Genomic DNA, 6606 nt, shown 5'->3' on the forward strand with positions numbered 1-6606 from the left:
GAGAAGGGGGGATGAGAGGGGAAGGAAGTGGGGAGTGAGAGGGAGAAGGGGGGATGAGAGGGAAAGGAAGAGGGGGATGAGAGAAGGAGAAGGGGGATGAGAGGGGAATAAAGAGGGAAAACAAGAGGGAGAAGGGAGAAGGGGGATGAGAGGGAATATAGAGGGGAAAAGAAAAGGGAGTGAGAGAGGGAAAAGAAGAGGGAGAGAGAGAGAGGAAAGGGGGGATGAGAGGGGAAGAGATGGGGAAAGGAAGAGGGAGACTGAGAGAGGGAGAAGGAAGGGGATGAGAGGGAATAAGAGGAAAGAAGAGGGGAGTGAGAGGGATGAGAGGGGAAGAGAGAGGAGAAGGGGGAAAGAGAGAGGGAGAAGGGGGAAGAGAGAGGGAAAAGAAGAGAGGAGTGAGAGGGAGAAGGGGGATGAGAGGGAAGAGAGGAAAAGGGAAGGAGGCCGAAAGGAGAGGAGAAGAAGAGGGGAGAAAAGAGAGAGAGAGAAAGGGAATAAGAGGGAAAGCGAGAGGAAAGAAAGGGAGAGGGAGATTGAAAAGAGAAGGAAGGAGGTGGGAGAAGGAGAGGGAAAGGTAGAGGGGGGAAGGGAAGTGTATGAGAGAAGAGGAGAGGAAGAGGGGAGGTGAAGGGAGAAGGAGAATGAAAGGGGAAGAGAGAGGAAGAAGTGGAGAATGGAGAAGGAGAGGGAAAGCAGAGGAGGGAGAGAGAGAAGGAAAAAAATGAGGATGGAATGGAGAGAAAAGGTGGAGAGGAATAAGTATGAGAGAAGAGGAATACGAGAGAAGGAGAAGAGGAGAAGATGGGGTAAAGAGGAAGAGGAGAGAGAGAGAGAGAAAGAGAGCGAAAAGAAAGAGACGGAAGGTGGGGGGGAAGAGGAGAGAGAGAGAGAGAGAGAGAGAGAGAGAGAGAGAGAGAGAGAGAGAGAGAGAGAGAGAGAGAGAGAGAGAGAAAGAGCGAAAAGAAAGAGACGGAAGGTGGGAGAAAAGGAAAAGAGTGAGAGAGAAAGGAAGAGAGGAAAAGAAAAAAGGAAAGAAACACGAGGACGAGGAGATAGTAAAAAAACATAATGAAGGACAAAGAAAAATGAGAAGAATAAAAAAAGTAGGTAAGAAGGGAAGAAGATAAAAGGAGAAACGCAACATAATTCAAGAGTGAGAAAAAATGAAAAAAACGAATTTTAATAATAAGAAGAATGTGAATGAGGTGGATGAGAAGGAGAAGAAAATAAAGACGAAGGTAGAGATAGAGACGAAGACGAAGGAAGAGAAAATAAAACGAGGATAGAAAAATAAATGGAGAAAGATGGATTCGAATAAAAATAAGAATAAAAAATGAAGACATAGAGACAAGGAGAAGAAGAAAAATTCAAAGAAGAAAGAGAAGAGAGAAAAAAAAAGAATGAAAATGAGGAGGAGGAGGAGGAGGGGGTTGGGGGGAAGGGGAGAGGGAGAGGGGGAGTGTACACTATTGCATATTTGGTAATGCTTGCCGAGACAGGTTGCGTCCTGGGGGGGGGTGAAGGAGGGGGGGAGGGAGAGGGAGCAGGAGGAGGGGGAAGGAGGGGGTGGGAGGAGAGGGAGAGGGAGAGGAAGGAAGAGAGGTTGGAGGTGGGAGCAGAAGGAGGGGGAGGAGGGAGAGGGAGCAGGAGGAGGGGAAGGAGGGAGGTTGGAGGTGGGAGCAGAAGGAGGGGGAGGAGGGAGAGGTGGGAGGGAGGGAGCAGGAGGAGGGAAGGAGAGAGGATGGGGTGGGAGCAGAAGGAGGGGGGAGTTAGGAGAGGGAGGGGGAGGCATAGGTGGAGTGGCATGGGGGGGGGGGGACGAGGGAGTGGGAGTGGGGATATGAGGGAGGAGGAGGAGGAGGTGGTGGATGGAGGAAGGGGGAAGGAGAAGGAGTAGACGGAGGAGGAGGAGAGAGGTAGAAGAGGTAGGATGATTGGGGTAGGAGGAGGAAGAGGAGAAAGAGAGAGAGAGAAGAGAGAAAGAAAAAGAGAGAGAGAGAACAAGAAGAAGAAGAAGAAGGGAGAGAGAGAGAGAGAGAAGAGAAAGAAAAAGAAAGAGAGAGAGAGAAGAGAAAGAAAGAGAGAGAGGGGGAATTGAGATAGGAGGGGTAGAGGGGCGGGGTGAGGGAGGGATGGGGGGTGCTCGTCCACTGCCGTCCTCCGCTCGGCCTTGCGATGGCGTGGGGGGGTGAGGGGGGCGGCTCTGTCGTCAGCCATTGTCTCTTTGGCTTGTCTTCCTTTTTTTTCTTTTTCTTTTTCTTTTTTTTTGAAGTCTATTTTTGCTGTTGCGTCGCTTGCTTTTTTTTTTGTTTGTTTTTTTGTTTTTTTTGGTATACTCGTATTTTTATGTGGACATTTCTTAGCCTGTGTGTGTGCGTGTTTTTGTTTGTATGTCTGTTTGTCTGTTATCTCTCTCTCTCTCCTTCCCTCCCTCTCCCTCTCCCTCCCTCTCTTCCTTCCTTCCTCTCTCTTCCTCTCTCTATCTCTCCCTCACTCCCTTCCTTCCTTCCTTCTTCCTGCCTCCCTCCCTCTTCCTTTCCTTCCCTTTCCCTTCCCCTTTCCCTTCCCCCTCCTCCTTCTCCCTTCCCCTTTCTCCTTCCCTCCCTCTTCCCTCTTCCCTCCTCCCCTTTCCTCCCTCCCTCCACTCCCTCTTCCCCCTCCCTCCTTCCCTCTCCCTTCCCCTCCCTCCTTCCTCCCTCCCTCCTCCCTCCCTCCCTCTTCCCCTTTCCCTCCCTCCTTCTCTCCCTCTCCCTCTCCCCCTCCCTCCTTCCCTCCTTCCCTTCCCTCCCTCCTATCCATCTATCTCTCTTATCTTTTCTCTTTTCCCTTTTTTCCTCCTCCCGCCCTTGCTCACCTCCCCTGATGACACAAAGGCACCGACACTAGGTTGGTGCTGTTCACTAATCTCGCTTTTTCACGCGTTTATGATAACAAAATTTCTCCTTTTCTCGTTCTCCTTCTCTCTCTGTGTGTGTCTTTTTCTAGTTGTTCTTTTTTGTGTGTTTTTTTTATCTCTCTTTCGTTGTTTTCTTGACCTGGAATGGACGGTGTTTTTTTGTGTTTTTCGGTGGGGATTTTTTCTTTCTTTCTTTCTCTGTCTCTGTCTATCTCTTTCTCTTTCTCTCTCTCTCTATCTCTCTCTGTCTCTCTCTCTCTCTCTCTCTCTCTCTCTCTCTCTCTCTCTCTCTCTCTCTCTCTCTCTCTCTCTCTCTCTCTCTCTCTCTCAATCTCTATCTCATCTACCTATCTATCTGTCTCTGTCTGTTCGTCTCATCCTTCTCTGTATCTCTCTTCTCTGTCTCTCTCTGTCTCTCGCTCTCTCTCTCGCTCTCCCTCTCCCTCTCTCTCTCTCTCTCTCTCTCTCTCTCTGTGTGTGTGTGTGTGTGTGTGTGTGTGTGTGTGTGCGTGTGTGTGTCTATCTATCTATCTATCTGTCCCTGTTCGTCTCGGTCATTCTCTCTCCCTCTCTCACACACAAAGTCTCGCTCTTTTTCTCACAGCAATAGCTATTGTAATAATACTATTATTTTTATAACTATCGCTATCTTCATCATTATCATCAATGTTGTTGTTGGGAATATTACTATTGTTATCATTATTATAATCATCCCTATAATAGTTATCATTATTGCTACTGTTGTTGTTGTTACCCTAATAATTGCTATGCTATTGGTTTTGTGGTGACATCATATTGTCATCATCGTTATTATCACCATCATTATCATCATTATTATGATCATCATCAACATAATTACCATTATCATCACCATCATCATCACCATCTTCATCGTCACCGTCATCGTCATCGTCATCGTCATCATCATCATCATCATCATCATCCTCATCATCATCATCATCACCACCTTCTTTCTCGTAATAATCACCATCATTATCTTCATTATCATCAAAATCTTTATCTTAGTTTAGTCATGTCAAGAAAACTTTTGCTTTCACTCCATTCCCCGTTTATCTTTTTGTTTCTTTCATCTCCCGATTTATTCTCGTTTATGTCTATTATCTTTCTCTTTCGTCTTTCCATTTCCTTTCTATCGTTTGTCAACTTTCTCTTCCTTTCGCAAGTGTATCGTTTATTATCTTTATATTCTCATTTATTATATTTTCTGTCTCTCTCTCTATCTCTTTCCTTCTCTCTCTCTCTCTCTCTTTCTCTCTCTCTCTCTCTCTCTCTTCTCTTTCTCTTTCTATCTCTCTCTCTCTCTTTCTTTTCTCTCTCACTCTCTCATTCTTTCTCTCTCTCTCTCTCTCTCTTCTCTATCTATCTAAATCTATCTCCTATCTTCCTTTCTCTTCTTGTCTTTTCTTATTCTTCTCCTGTTTCTCCTTCCTCTTTCCCTCCTTATCTTCTTTGTTCTTCTTTCACTTATTTCTTCTCTCTTGGTCTTTATGCTATTTTTCAATCCTTGTTTTCTCTGCTTGTTCCCTTACTCTCTCTCTTCCTACTTCTTCTCTCTTCTCCCTCCTTTCTCTTTCTTCCGTTGTCTTCTTTTCTCTTCTCCCTTCTTCCTCCCTCTTTCTTCCGTTGTCTTCTTTTCTCTTCTCTCTCCTCCCTCTTTCTCTTCTTTTCTCTTCTCCCTTCTTCCTCTTTCTCTTCTTTTCTTCTCGTGTTGTCTCCTTCTCTTCCGTTTCCCGCAGCGGGCGGAGCTCAGCACAGCACACGGGGATAATTATCAGCGGTTGTGACCAGACTTGCCAGTCCCTCTCTCTCTCTCTCTCTCTCTCTCTCTCTCTCTCTCTCTCTCTCTCTCTCTCTCTCTCTCTCTCTCTCTCTCCGTCTCTCTTTCTCTCTCTCTCTCTTTCCCTCTCTCTCTCTCTCTCTCTCTTTCTCTCTGTCTCTCTCTTTCTCTCTCTCTCTCTCTCTCTCTCTCTTTCTCTCTTTCTCTCTTTCTATCTCCCTTTCTCTCTCTCTTTATCTCTTTCTTTCTCACTCTTTCTTTCTTTCTCTCTCTCTCTCTTCTTTCTCTTTCTCTCTCTCTCTCTCTCTCTCTCTCTCTCTCTCTCTCTCTCTCTCTCTCTCTCTCTCTCTCTCTCTCTCTCTCTCTCTCTCTATATATATATATATATATATATATATATATATATATATATATATATATATATATATATATATATATATATATACTCGTATTGTCATTTTCTCAACTTGCCTTATTTATTGTTTTTTCCTATTTTCTCAAAGCCTCCCTTTCTCTTTTTCATAATTCTCTCTTCGTTGTGTCTGCATATTGCTCTTTCGTATCTTCCGTCTGCGTCTCTCCTTATCTAGGCGTGCGTGCGTGCGTGCGTGTGTGCGTGCGTGTGTTGATGCAGTACGTACGTCTCGGTGCCTGACTCCTTCATTGCTCTTTCGCTTCTGCTGCGTGAGTCTCAGTCCGAATTCCCCCTTCACCGCTCTCGCTCGACCGTCGTATCATAACAAGCAGTTAAGAGCGGATTGGAGAACGTAATGAGTCTTCCGGAGGCGCTGCACACCTCTAAGCAGATTTTTCGTTCTCTCTTTTATGTCTCTTCTTCATCTTTGTTCTCCTTTTCTCCTCCGTTTCTGACTGATCTGAGGGATCCGAGTTGCAGGAGGCTCTCACCTCCTTCGCGTCTCGGGGATCACTGGCCAAGCATCTCCCAGGAGCGCGGGGATCAGAGCTGGCATTCAAGGGATCATGCGTGTAAGCCCGGCCGACGTCAACAATGCAGACAGATCAACATATAAATGTCCAGTTCTTGCTAACGTATTGCGCTAATGCCGCAGTTCGGAATGGCGAATGGGAGGGGGGTTTGTTGTCTAAATTTCCATGGAGATGAGACTCCCGGAGGTGAAAGGGACTAGACCTGGGCGCCTTTTATTTACGGGTGTTTATATTTCGTCTCCCTCGTCCGTAAACCCCGCGTGATACTTGGACACAAGGTGAGTAAACAAAGACGGGTTTTCTCGCACCTCCAGAACCGCCGCTAATTGGAGGCTTCCTTCAAACCAATGCTATATCCTGTTGCGTTCTCTCTCCCCCTTCTCTCTTTGTGCAAGAACATAAATAATAGAGAATTGTAAATAAAGAAAAAAATGAGAGGAAAGCAGCGACGTACAGACACCTTGGACTCGGCTTCCCGTAGACTCCCTCCATCATTTCTGTCGTCTGTATTCGAGAGCGTAAGCAGCACCAACCTTGGCGACAGGAGAGCTGCTCGCTGAATAGTAATGGCGAGTGGTCAAGCGGCTGCGTCTCCCTCCTGCCCCTTCCTTCCCCTCCCTCCTTTATTATCCTCCCGTATCTCCTTTCCCTCTTTTTTCTCGCTGACCTCCAGGTGGGCGCGTGACGTCATATTTGCCTGGCTTTAATTCCCGGATTTAAAGTCAACAGGTGACTAAGCCGTTGGATGATGTGCAGGTTGGAGGTCCTTGTCGCTCTCTCTCTCTCTCTCTCTCTCTCTCTCTCTCTCTCTCTCTCTCTCTCTCTCTCTCTCTCTCTCTCTCTCTCTCTCTCTCTCTCTCTCTCTCTCTCTCTCCCCTCCTCTCTCTCTCTCTCTCTCCCTCTCTCTTTATCCTCTTTCTCTTTCATTCTTAATTTTGCTTAATTACGTGTTTCCTTCCTT

The sequence above is a fragment of the Penaeus vannamei genome, chromosome 5, assembly GCF_042767895.1.
Source record: "Penaeus vannamei isolate JL-2024 chromosome 5, ASM4276789v1, whole genome shotgun sequence".
Classification (NCBI taxonomy): domain Eukaryota; kingdom Metazoa; phylum Arthropoda; class Malacostraca; order Decapoda; family Penaeidae; genus Penaeus; species Penaeus vannamei.